Source organism: Mesocricetus auratus, unplaced genomic scaffold, assembly GCF_017639785.1.
Source record: "Mesocricetus auratus isolate SY011 unplaced genomic scaffold, BCM_Maur_2.0 Super-Scaffold_6730, whole genome shotgun sequence".
NCBI classification, from domain to species: Eukaryota; Metazoa; Chordata; class Mammalia; order Rodentia; family Cricetidae; genus Mesocricetus; species Mesocricetus auratus.
In genome coordinates, this window is record NW_024429184.1 from 13,889,376 (window position 1) to 13,901,795 (window position 12,420).

General features: G+C 46.7%; 1 long non-coding RNA gene across 1 annotated transcript; it reads left to right on the top strand.

The window, feature by feature from the left end:
- Window positions 1-556: 556 nt before the first annotated feature.
- LOC110342583 lies at window positions 557-2,418 on the top strand. Its single transcript, XR_002384699.2, has 2 exons — window positions 557-992; window positions 1,857-2,418. It is a non-coding gene; the product is annotated as an uncharacterized LOC110342583 (long non-coding RNA).
- Window positions 2,419-12,420: the final 10,002 nt, after the last annotated feature.

The window sequence follows — 12,420 nt, forward strand, 5'->3', positions numbered from 1 at the left end:
CCAACAAGGACATATCTACTACAAAGCCACACCTCTTAATAGTGCCATTCCCAATGGGGGCCATTTTCTTCCAAGCCACCATACTGAAGTTTTATATTCACTATATTTATATAAAGCTGCTACAAATAGAACACCTACAACTAAACAAACAGGGGTGTTGACTCCATGTGGTAGTAGATATTCAATATTCTCACAAATAGGCATTTGCCTATAGTGACCCACACAGGAGATTTACTGTCTGAGACTTCACAGAATGGACTTCTAGAGAATGAGATGAGTGATGTCACTAACAAAACCATTTGCAGTTTTCGAGCATTTTGTATTTCCCAGGCGATGGAGAGACAACGTTCAACCAGGGACTCTCGTCCTAGCACAAGGACCGCCTACTTTCCAGACTACCATCTCCTGCAGGCTGGGAAGTGCTGTAATTAGAAACCGGGAACCAAGAGAGCACAGCCTGCTGGGAAGCCAGGGGTGAGGCACAGAGGGTGGAGGCTTCCGGGAGCTGCCAGAGGGGATGGGATCTTGTCAGAGGAGTGAAAGGAGGCCTGAAGGAGACTAAAGGACTGAATTCAGTCCAACGGTTGTGTCAATTCCTCTCATGCCCCTTCAGCTCTCCAGGAAACTTGGCAAGTGCATCAGGACCCTCTTCAGAGCCCCTCCCACCTCCTTCCTTCTCGGGGGTACTTCTGCTCAGCTGGGCCTCTTAGCCAATTAACACTCTTTGCATCTGAAAAGCTCAAATCAGCTCCTCAGAGGTGTGGGAGATCAGGAGTAATTAAGGCCTCTTTCTAATGTAAATCTAACCCTGAAGTAGGACTCTTGTCTCCTGGGGAAATTTGGGTCTGGGGCTTTAGGGGAGCTGGGGAGATGAGGGAGGTTATGATGACTTCAAGAGTATCAGCCAGTTTGGTTGGATGCTTTCCAGAAACATGAGGTTCTATTAAATCAAAGCTGATTCCACAGGGCAAAGGGAGTGAGAGTCTTCAAAGGTAAGTGAAATCCCCACTCTCCCCTACCCTCAAGCACTCACAGGTCCTTTCTCCACAGCTTCTCATCCTGATGCATCTGACCTGTCTGTCCCCATCCTCCTCCCAGACCCTTTTATTAAGTGCCTGTCATTCTTTGTAATTATTTTATTTACTGGCTTCCCACATCATTAAGTAAATACGTCCAGGCTGCTGTTCACCCTAGAGCATAATATATACAGTTGTCCAAGTGAAAAACAGCCTGACTGCACATCAGCGTAGAATGTGCCCTAGAGACTCCCAGGCCATGGGGCTCCTTTCAAAGCCACTGCTCTTTTCCCTGGCCACCGTGGTCCCCACCCTCCGCCCTCCCATCCCCGCCTCATAGCCAGTGACACAGGTTCTGCCATCACCAGCCACCAGCTCTGTCTACACAGGGAATCTTCTACTTAAGTGTTAGGAAGATACCCAGGCTTAGAAGCCACTGAGGATAGACCCTCCCCTGATCATTAGTTTTGGGCCTCACCTCCTGTTTCCCTGGTAACGTTGCAAAATGAAACATCAGTGCTTCCTCTCCTTAGCATTTAAAGTATGATAGGAAAGGGGAGGTGACATTAAGTTAATGAAAAGCTACTTCCTTCTGGTTAGAAGAGTGCTGGGATTAAAGGTGCACTCGGGAGGCAGAGGCAGGCAGATCTCTGTGAGTTCGAGGTCAGCCTGGTCTACAGAGCAAGTTCCAGGACAGCTCCAAAGCAATAGAGAGAAACCCTGTCTTGAAAAACAAAACAAACAAACACAAAAAAAGAATAGAACCTGAGTTCTACCTCTGGCCCTGGGTGGAGATGTGACATTTTATATAAGATTATAACAATTGTCTCCTCTTTTAAGACAATACACCTGGATCTGTCAATCACCTGGCTGGGAAAGCTGATTAACTTGAAGACAAGCTAAGGAGATGGGAAGAATAATTATCCTCTCAGTGAGATAATGTACATACATACACCTCCGCCATCCCCAGGGAACTCTCTGCCAGGACAGTTGCTTACAGATCTTCACTGCTAAATTGGCTCTTGTAGGGCCCAACCATGACAAGCTCAAAGAGTTTCAATTTGCCTTGGAGCAATACCTGACTCCAGGAGAGACCACAAGCTGGGACCACCTGGGCACCACCCAGGAATGGATTTCCGAGGGAAATTCCTAACTTTCCAACCATTGTAGATAGGATCACCTGATGTCCCTTAGCCTAAGCACACACCCATTGGCTTTCACCAAGACACCCTTTAGACAAACGTCAGCCAATCAGGATCTTGAAGCCTGAAAGTGCCCTCATCCCCAACCTCTACTAAGACAAACCCTACCCACCTGGACTGGGCCCTCTGCTCTCAACCGCTGCGGTGCACAGATGGAGAGTCCAAGCTCGGGCTTACTTGAATAAAGGCTCTTTGCTTTTACATATGGGTCCTGGTCTCCTTGTTGGTCTTTGGGGGAGCCCGAGATCTGGGCTTGCTCTTCTGAGTTCTAACTCAAAAACAGTGTAACGTGTAGTTGCTGTTGGATCTCCTAAACCTGCTTCTCCCACCGTGATGGCCAGCATTTACCTGAAATACATGAGTGTGCCTGTCTGAACCACCACTCTTTCCAATTTCTTTCCTCATCTAGCCATATTAGGACTGAAACCTGGGAGTTTGATAGTTCCTCCCGGTGGTCTCAAAGCACCAACACAGATGCATGCTGGGTACACGTAAACATTCCTCCTATTTCCTCATAGGCTCCCACTGTGAAAGCTAAAGTTAAGTTTTAAGTTAATGACTGTGCTTAAGAGATCTATAAAACAAAAATGCTTTTAACCTATAAGCCCTACTTGAACACGGACAAATAACTTTCTGGAATGCTGGAGGCTGTTGCTCATGTAAGATAACCAGCCATAGGTTTCACTTCTGTAAGCAAGGTTGGTTGCCCCAACTGCAGAGGATGTGCGTGATTACCCACAGGACGTATGCTTGTCTGTGACTGCATGAATGCAGAAAGCACGAGACCGTATATGTTTGTCTGTACAGGTGTTATGATAAAGCGTTTGGGGAGCCTTGGCGGATCCCATGGTGGTCGAGGGTGACCCAGGCAGGGGACACACCAGGCAGACAGAGCTTAAATGAGAAGTTTTATTAGAAAGGAGAGGGAGGGGGAAGGAAAGAGAAAAGAGGGAAAGAGACAGAGACAGAGAGAGGACAGAAGAGAAGAGGGAGATGGGAGAAGTCCTGTCTGCCACAGGGGAACAGCAGGAAAGAGAGCATAAGTGGGCAGGGGTCTTTCTTTTAAAGGGTCCTTTGCACCTGGGTGCAGACTACATAGCCATGCAACCCTGGGCTAACCCGGGTACTGCCTAAGTGCATTCTGCCAGGTGACAGGGACAGACCAGCATAGTGCCTGAGTCCTTACAACAGGCTCCTGACTAATGTAATTGTTGTACCCCAAAATCACCAAGAGACCTGATCTGATGCAAAAGCAAAGAGTCTTTAATAAATTAACAAGTTAACTGTACTAACTCGGCCCTCCATCCGTCTAACACAGCAGCTGGAACAAGAAGGACACAGAGGAACTGTGGAGCAGGGAATTTATTGGGGCAAAGCAAGGGGAGTGTCTGGGGTGCCCAACAGTCTCAGGATTGGTGCGCTTCCAGGCCTGGGTGACCTGGCCTGTGTTGATTGGTCAACTATAGGCCCTCCCAGGGTGATTGCTATGCTCTGTATGTCTATGTCTCTGTTAAGCACATCCAGAGCCGGCCAGCTAATTTCTGATTGGTTCCTTGCCACATGGAGGGTATCTGACTTCCTAGTGACTGAGAGGTCAGGAAGCTCAGCATGTGTTGCTGAGTCAGAGGTCTACATCTTACTGGGTTTTTTCTGCAGCCTGTCATGGCTGCTACAGCAGGGGGCTGAAGGAGGGCCTGGCCACTTCAGGAATTTGGGGCCATATTCTGAGCATGTGTCTCAGATATATATATGCATACATACATACATACATACATACATACATACATACATACATACATACATATCTGGCTAGTATCCATGGTCCTGGTCAGTATTTAATAAAGCCTCTTGTTAAAAATTTGTTAATTGTCCAACCAGTGAATCTATAGGTGACCCCAGACCCATAGCAGCTTGAATAAGAATGACCTCCATGGGTTAGTATAAGTACGGCCTTGTTGAAGAAAGTATGTCACTGGGGGTGGAATTTGAAGTTTCAAAAGCCTGTGCCAGGGCCAAGGTCACCACTCTCTTTCTTACTCTCTATCACTCTGTCTCTCTCAATCTCTCTCTCTCTCTCTCTCTCTCTCTCTCTCTCTCTCTCTCTCTCTCTCTCTCTCTCTCTCTCTCTCTGAGCCCCTCCCTTCTGGCAGATTAAGATACAGCTCTCAGCTACTTCTCCGGTATCACACCTGTCTTAAGCATGCTCTAGCGTGGTGATAATGGACACGCTTCTGAAACTGTAAGCAAGTCCCCAATTAAATGTTTTCCTAAGAGTTGCCTTGGTCATAGTGTCTCTTCATCACAATAGAGCAGCGGCTACAACACTTGGTCATCCTAGAAAAGGAATGTCTGTTGGGATCGTCTGTCTCACTTTAAACAACTTCAGGGAGGAGAGACTACAGTAGGGAAGAAACATGAGCTACATGCTGCAACAATTTCCTCATCCCAAACTCCTCACATCATCTCTATAAAAGGTCTCAACCAACAGTTTCCCCTGACCCCGAGAGAGAGAGAGAGAGAGAGAGAGAGAGAGAGAGAGAGAGAGGAGGGAGGGAGGGAGGGAGGAGGGAGGGAGAGAGAGAGAGAGAGAGAGAGAGAGAGAGAGAGAGAGAGAGAGAGAGAGAGAGAGAGAGACTGCCTCTCGCTGTATGCTAATAAACACAGCCCCGGCTGCTGAAGGTCAGACTCCCTGTCTCTGCTGTCTGTCTCCTTACACAGCCTGAGAAATCTAACAGCTCCTATCCCAGCTTTCCCACCTGGCCAGAGTTACTAAAGCATCTGGTCTACCTTAAACACATTTCACTACCCGTCTATACCAAATGAACTCTGTAGTAGTTTACCTAACATGGTAAACTTTGCCTCGGCCACACCTGACCTTAAACCCTTGAACCACCATTCAGCACTTACTAAAAAGAGCTACTAGGGTGGCTGCATCCCTCTGGTATGTGTGTATATATCCTGTAACTCATGAACGCCTTTCTCAAAGCCCTGGAGGTGATTGCTTTAGAATGTTTTCATCAGAATAGACAAGGCCTCTGCTTCCCGTCTCTGTGGGAGGACAGAATCCCAACTTTAATAACTGCTGCTAACAGATGTGGATGGCACGATAAGCATCCATAAGGACCAACCCAGTGATTCACCCTGTCCCCTGACTACCGAGCATCTGCTCTCTTCTGACTTTGCTCCCTTTGTTTATTTTTTAATTTTTTTAGACAGTGTCTCATGTATCCCAGGTGGCTTCTAGCCCACTGTACAGTTGAAGATGACCTTGAACTTCTAACTGTACAGTTGAAGATGACCTTGAACTTCTAACTGTACAGTTGAAGATGACCTTGAACTTCTAACTGTACAGTTGAAGATGACCTTGAACTTCTGATCTTTCTGCTTCCACCTTCCAAGTGATGGGATTACAGTCATGCACCACCACCCCTAGTTCAGGTTTATGCAATGCTGGGGTTTGAACCCAAGGTTTCATGCATGCGAGGTGGCAAGCATTCTACCAACCCCACTCCCTACTCCCTTTAAAATGCCCAGTCACTTTTCTGCAGATGGGAGGCTGATTGGTACTAGGTCCCAACCTTGCTAGTACAGAAACATACTGCTAATTTAAATATATCCTTACTAGTGCTTAGCTCTGTTTATCTTTGACAAAACACATTTTAGAGTGACCTCCCTCTGTCATTGACAAGCACAAGTCCCTCCCCTTGAGTGTACAGAATCTATGACTCGTTCCTATTAGACAACAAAAGGGGGCAACATAACTTTTCCTTTTCTCTCTATTTCTTCTTTGGACACTGTCCAAACCCCTAAGCATGCTTGCTCTGGCTCTCTGGACATTCTCCCTCTTTCCCTAAAGAGACTCCTCACCCCACTCCACCCCACCCCATCTCCACCCCAGTGCAGCTGTTTGCCAACAGCTGAACATGCTGGCTTTCTTGGACCCTAACTAAAAAGGCATGGCTGTCTTCCTTTTCTCCGTCTCCCTCCAGGCAGCTCCTAGGATTTATAGCTTGCCTGCTTAGAGTTTTCCCTCTCCGACTCTAATAGATGGTCCTCAAGCTTCCTTTTGAGTCCATTTTAAATTCTCTTGCCAGTGAGACTAAAAACCCATAAAAGGGAATCCCGAGTCCCTGGTAGCTAAATGACAAGCTGCTTAGCACTGTGTGATCCCCCTCAAGCTCCTCAGGACTTTCCGTGTTGAACACTTTTTAAAGTTGGCCCTTCATCAATATACGTCTAGCCATGGGAGGAAATGGACTTGACGTATTATTTAACGGAGTGTCTAACTCCTTTTCTTAACTCCACAGCTGGAATTCATGCTTGAGGAAGGCGGGAGCCTGTGCCTGGCTTGGTCACCACCTAACCTGCAGCACCTGGAATAATGAGTGCCTTTTTTGTGATGGCCCAAAGTCAGAAACAGATGAACAGAATCATGTCTTCCCATACTGTCAGAATGTAATGAATAACAATCAATTTACCCCACATGGCTGCTTCATTGGCAGCAATTTACCTGATAGTCTTACTTTCCTTGTTAAGCCCACCAAAGCAAGCATGGATCTTTTATTCCAATCTTCAGTGCTATTAACTCTCAAATTAGACATGACAGTAAATAAGTAAATAAATAAATTTCTTAAAATGTATTTGTTTCAGAGTGTTAGGGAGACACCAACAGAGTTCAAGAGGTTCCAGTAGAATGATAGAAATATAAACAGAATCCCTTTTTGGTAAGGAACCAAACAGGAAAGATGTCGATGACAGCTTTAAGCGTCGCAGGCTTTAGAGTAAATGCAGAATTAGGTCCAGCTGCAGAGGCAAAGAAGCAGGACTGGGGGAGGGACGCTAGAGAAGGCTCTGAGGTTAAGATCACTTGCTGCTCTTGCAGAGACCTGGGTGTGGTTCCCAGCAACCACATGGTGGCTCACAACCACCTGTAACTCCTGTTCCAGGAGCAGCATAGAAAGGCAGGGGAAATCCTGAGGGCGTGAAGAGAAAGGAACCCAGCTGACCTCTCTCTCCAGCAGAGAAGCCTGAATCCCAGCACAGTTGAGTATGGCCTCCCCAGCTGTAAACCTGCAATTCTCTAGGAATCTCACCAGAAACCCAATTTAGAAAGAAAGGGTATGCCTTAACCCACTATTGGCTCTAACGGCTCCTTGTTTCACTTCTGATACGGTTATAATTCCATCCAAGGCATTCCTAGAGACACGGCACTAAACTCACTCAACAAACGAGATAGGAAACATTCCGGTTTCATGTTTTCATCTCTCTTTTTACACATCCTAGTGAGCACAGCCTGGAAGCTATGTGTGTTCAGATACTTCATTGGCCCCTAATGTTGTGGCCCCAACTCTAGTCCCAGCACCAGGATGGAGAGAGGGAATATCTCATGAGAGGACTACTGACCAGATCAGCCCCTACACTTCAACCCAATAAAGTCTTACTGATCCCTAGGTGTTGCGGGGATTCATTCTGCCAATCGTTTTGGGGGGTACCAGTCTTAAGGCATGGCTTCTGTGTGCGGACATGATCTCTTATAGGGAGGGGGTCTTGCTCGCTCTCTTGGGAGGTCAGAGCAGAAGCAAGTCTTGCCGTTGTTCACATCTTCCCAGAGCAAAATGGCGGGGCACGCAGCTGGACCCTCAGCGGCTTCCACCTTGTCCTGTATTTGTGAGTCTGTATTTCCTGTTGAATCCCTGTAATAAAGACCTCTGTAGATTCTCATTTTACCTAGGGCAGGACCCTTGGTGTTCCTTCCTTGGAACCCACTCTTGCCCTATGGGAATCCTTCTTGTTCCCTCTCTCTTAAGCTCTCACCTATAATAGGACTACTTCTAAAACCCACCCTTTCTTGGTCCATATAATTTGTTCTTCAAGTTTGTGAGACCTTGGTCACAGAAGCCACTGCCTTGGAGTGACTTTGGTGACCATTGATTGTCTAGCAACCTAGCTCCCGAAGTTAAGTTTATCTGAGATGAGAAAGTCTCTGTCATATTGGAGGACTCCACCGCCACCACTGTCTCCCCATTTCAGGGGGCATGTATTACTTTACTCTTTTTTAGGGAAGCACCCACCCTCTACTCTCATTTGATTATGTTTTACTTTTCTGTGCCTTCCCCCTCCCTTGAGACAAGATCTTATTGTGTAGCTTTGGCTAGCCTGGAACTCACAGAGATCCGCCTGTCTCTGCCTTCTGAGTGCTGGGATTAATGGCATATACTACCACACCTGGTTCTCTCTTTTTAAACACAAGTTTTTAATTAAATTTGATTTACTCAGTGGGGAAAAGGAGGCTCCTGCGTGCCACTGTGTGCATGTGGGTGTCAGCAGACAACCATGGGGTCACTTGTTCCTTCTACCACCTGGGTCCCAGGGACTGGACTCAGGTTGTCAGGGTTGGTGACAGGTGCCTTTACCCATTGAGCCACCCCACTGGATGCCTCAATTCCTTTTAATCCTGTACTAACATATCTCTACTATATTTCCAACTCTTCTTTGTAAACTGACTAGTCCCAAAAATCTTTATTGAATCCATGGGCTTCAGATTGAGCTGAGTCGTGGTCAGTCTGCTGAAGGAGGCACTAGACAACTGTGCCTCGGTCCCTACTAGCAAGGTCATAGGTCAGTGGGAGCCGTTGTCACCACAGTGCTGGGTGTTCACCTCTTGATGGGGTCCACGTGAAGGCTGCCTCTTCCTCAGTCTCCTATGTCCCAAAAGTTCTTGGTGTGATTTTAATACACCCATGTGCTCCTATAGTCTCAGTACACCCTGATGAATATATAGAGCGGCGTATATATGAATTTCTACTCTTATGAACAAGTCATTTATCAGTCTGTGCCTCATGGGTGGTACTGAACAGACGCTACTAATTGCACGTCCTTTCAGATGCACTGTCATCTTGAACCTCAGAATGGAGTCAAGAACTGCTTGTAAATGGAGCCTCTCAGGTCACAGCCTCAACTCAACAGCCTGCCACTTGATGGGCGTTCCAGAAATAGAAATGTGTGGGGAGGGGAGCATTTTCTGAAGCTGCCAGTGTGTAAACATGATGCCGGCAGCAGAGGTAAGAGGCTGGACAGACCAGTTCAGTCTGAGAAAAACCATAGCCCAGCAAGGTTTTTCTACCAGGACCAAGGACTCGTTTGCTCACTAAGTACTGGAATCTTCCATATGGTGGAGCCAAACCACACAACCACCTAAACAAGTACCACCAGATGGGAGGAGAAGCAAATATCCAATACTAGACGTAGAAACAAGCAACATTACTGGATTATGGTCCAGGCCGATCATCACTTGAAAGCCAAGATTTGGAAGGAAGGAATCAGGAGTACTGAAGGACAGGCCCTGAAGAAGATGGAGGAGTTGTTGTCCTCCAAGCTCCACCATAGTGAGCTCACAATCCACTCTCCCTCTAGTCCGTGTTCCGGGCTTTAGTCCATCCAGGCATAGGGGAAGCTTATCTTCAGCCTGGAGTTCAATTCCAAGAGCAGCCTGAGCTATGTGCATTTGCAGAAGTGAATAAGGAGCCTTTGGAGCAAGCAGATAAAGGCTAATATTCAATAAACTCACGGACAAGAGTTTTCCTTAACTCCCTTGGAAAAGACATCTCTGAAACAAAACCTAGACCTGAGCTTCAATATTGGATAAGCCCCAGTGATCACAAGAAAAGCTAACATATGTAATTGACTATTGGCAAACACAACTGAACCAAATAAAGTGGTAATTAACAATTATTGTGCTTGAAGGTAACGGAACTAGAAATCCAGGCTGCCTCGGAGTTTGTCCCAGGCATCGATAAGAACAGCGTGTTTGTTAGTGGGTGAATAACCCAAGTGTGAAATTCATTTTATTAGACTAGATCTAAGAATAGGCTTGAGCCACCAAATGGAAAAAAGGGAGATTCCTCTCCAGTTCCTCACTGGCAGTCAGGGAATAAACTCAATGTGCTATTCTGCTTTTATAAAGAGAATTGCTGTAGATGGGTTGCAAAACTGACTTCAGGTATGTCCCTCCCTTTGTCTGTACTGCTTTCCTGAGGGCTTGGTGGCTGTACCTACCAAGAGTGGAGTCCATTGTCACATCCCTGGCTTTATGATCAGTTTGGTCAGAGATCATCCCCTTAGCGCGCCTTGTACCCTGCCACTCCCTTGCTTGGGAACCTTGTCTCCACCCCAAGAATAACCCCAGACTGAACAGCTGGTGGGTACAAGTTAATGACTCAGCTGAACTGCCACAGCCCAAGCCCTAAATATGTCTGTGAGCTCAGCCCAATTCAGGAAAAGCATATCTACAAATGATTAACAGCTTCACCACAGGAAACACATGCGATCCCAGATGAGTTTACAGACTTGACCTCAGAGGCCAAACCCCAGCAGCCGACCTACAGCAACTTGGAGCAAATAATGACCGCTATGCTACTGAGTTTTAGATAATTAATCTAGAAGATTCTGGTTCAAGCATGTAGAAATGCACTAGGACTTGGATAAACCAATCCTAACTGTTAAGATGGGGAGGGGTGACATACACCTGTAATCCCAGCATTCAGAATTGGAAGCAGAAGGATCAGAAGTTCAAGGTCATCCTCTGCTACATGTACATCCCAGGCTACAAGCTAGCCTGGGATACAGAACATCCTGTCTCCAAAAGTAAATCATCACTACTAATTACTGGGCACTTACTGCACACCATAACCCTCATGCTTCTGAGATGAGATTAACTAACTCATCTACTTCACTCTGCTTCATCTTTGAGACCCTGCAAGGGGTTGTCTCGGCAGCTCAACGGTAAGAAGGGGGAGCTCCCGCACATCAGGGACTCCCTCCTAGGCCCTGAATTAGGCACAAACCACACCCAAACACCTATTTTCACAAAGAGAGCCTTCGTTGATTGGGGAAGAAAGATTAAAGTGGCTGCTCTCCGACTCTGGCAGAAAAACAGCAGCAAGTGACTTTGCAGGTGTGATTTTTAAGAAGAGAAAAAGGGGAGGTCTGTGTTAGAATTGGATAGGATACAGTGGTAGAGGAGACAGAGGACAAAGGAGAAGGGTAAGGTGACGAGGGAAAGGGTGGCAGGGGCGTTTGTCCTGGAGGGACAAAGGACAGCCTCTGGATAGAGAGGAGACAGATCGGCACACAGGCTAATGGTGGTTTATAAAGGTAAAGGGAAACCGTGTTAGGATAAGGTGTTTAGTCTTATTTGGACATGTCAATTAGGTGAGCCAAAGGGGGCTTCTCATTGCTGGACCTTGGTAGTCAGCCTCGGGAGGAGGAAGAGGCCAAGTAAAGGAATAGTCCTTGGTGGCAGCCTTAGAAATGTAATCTAATGGTTTTTAGCAAGGCAGAGGGAATGGGGGGAAAGGCCAAGGCCTGACAGAGCTAAGTGTTCCAGTGGGCTAGTGTCCCTTCTGTAAAAGCACTTGACACCAGTCCAGATTATCTGAATTTGATCCCTGACACTCACTGGGTGAAAGGAGACAAATGTCCCCTGCAAGTTGAACTTTGACCTCCATGTGTGCACTGTAGCACACCCCATCACATACATAATGCATAAATAAGTGTAAAAAATGAAACCCTTCGAGATGGTGTTAATCCCACCGTTTTGCATAAAAATAGACGGGGAGCTAAGACGGGAACCCAGCTTGAGTGACTTGCCCATACACCATAGGAATTCATACACTCTTTGGCAAGGGGACCCCAACAAAGGCTGAGGCAAGCCTGGTGCTGGGGTGCCTGGTGCACTAACAAGTGACTCTGTGAAGAAACAAGGGTTACCACTGCGACGGTTTTAAGTTGATCAAATGCTGCCTATTCGTACCAGTGAAAAGGGCAATGTGATATAATTGCCAAATGCAGGATAACTGGCATTTGCTTTAGTGGTGTATTAAGACAGTGTACTATAAGGAGATACTTCAGGAACAAAAGAAAATGAATGTCATTCTTGTGGAAATTTTGTCTTGGATGTGGTCTGCGTGCCTCTGAATTCTCAGCTCCCTTAGGTTAATACATATGAGGCCTTTACACACACACACACACACACACACACACACACACACACCAGCCCAGCCTCCATGAGAGACCTGTGACTGGGACAAAGAAACCCATCCTCTGCCTGCCACTTGGTCCCTGAAACCTGAGTGGGGTGATAAGGAACTGAAAATGAACAGAGACACACAGAAAAGCTGGCATCGGGTGAGCTGTGCTAGCTC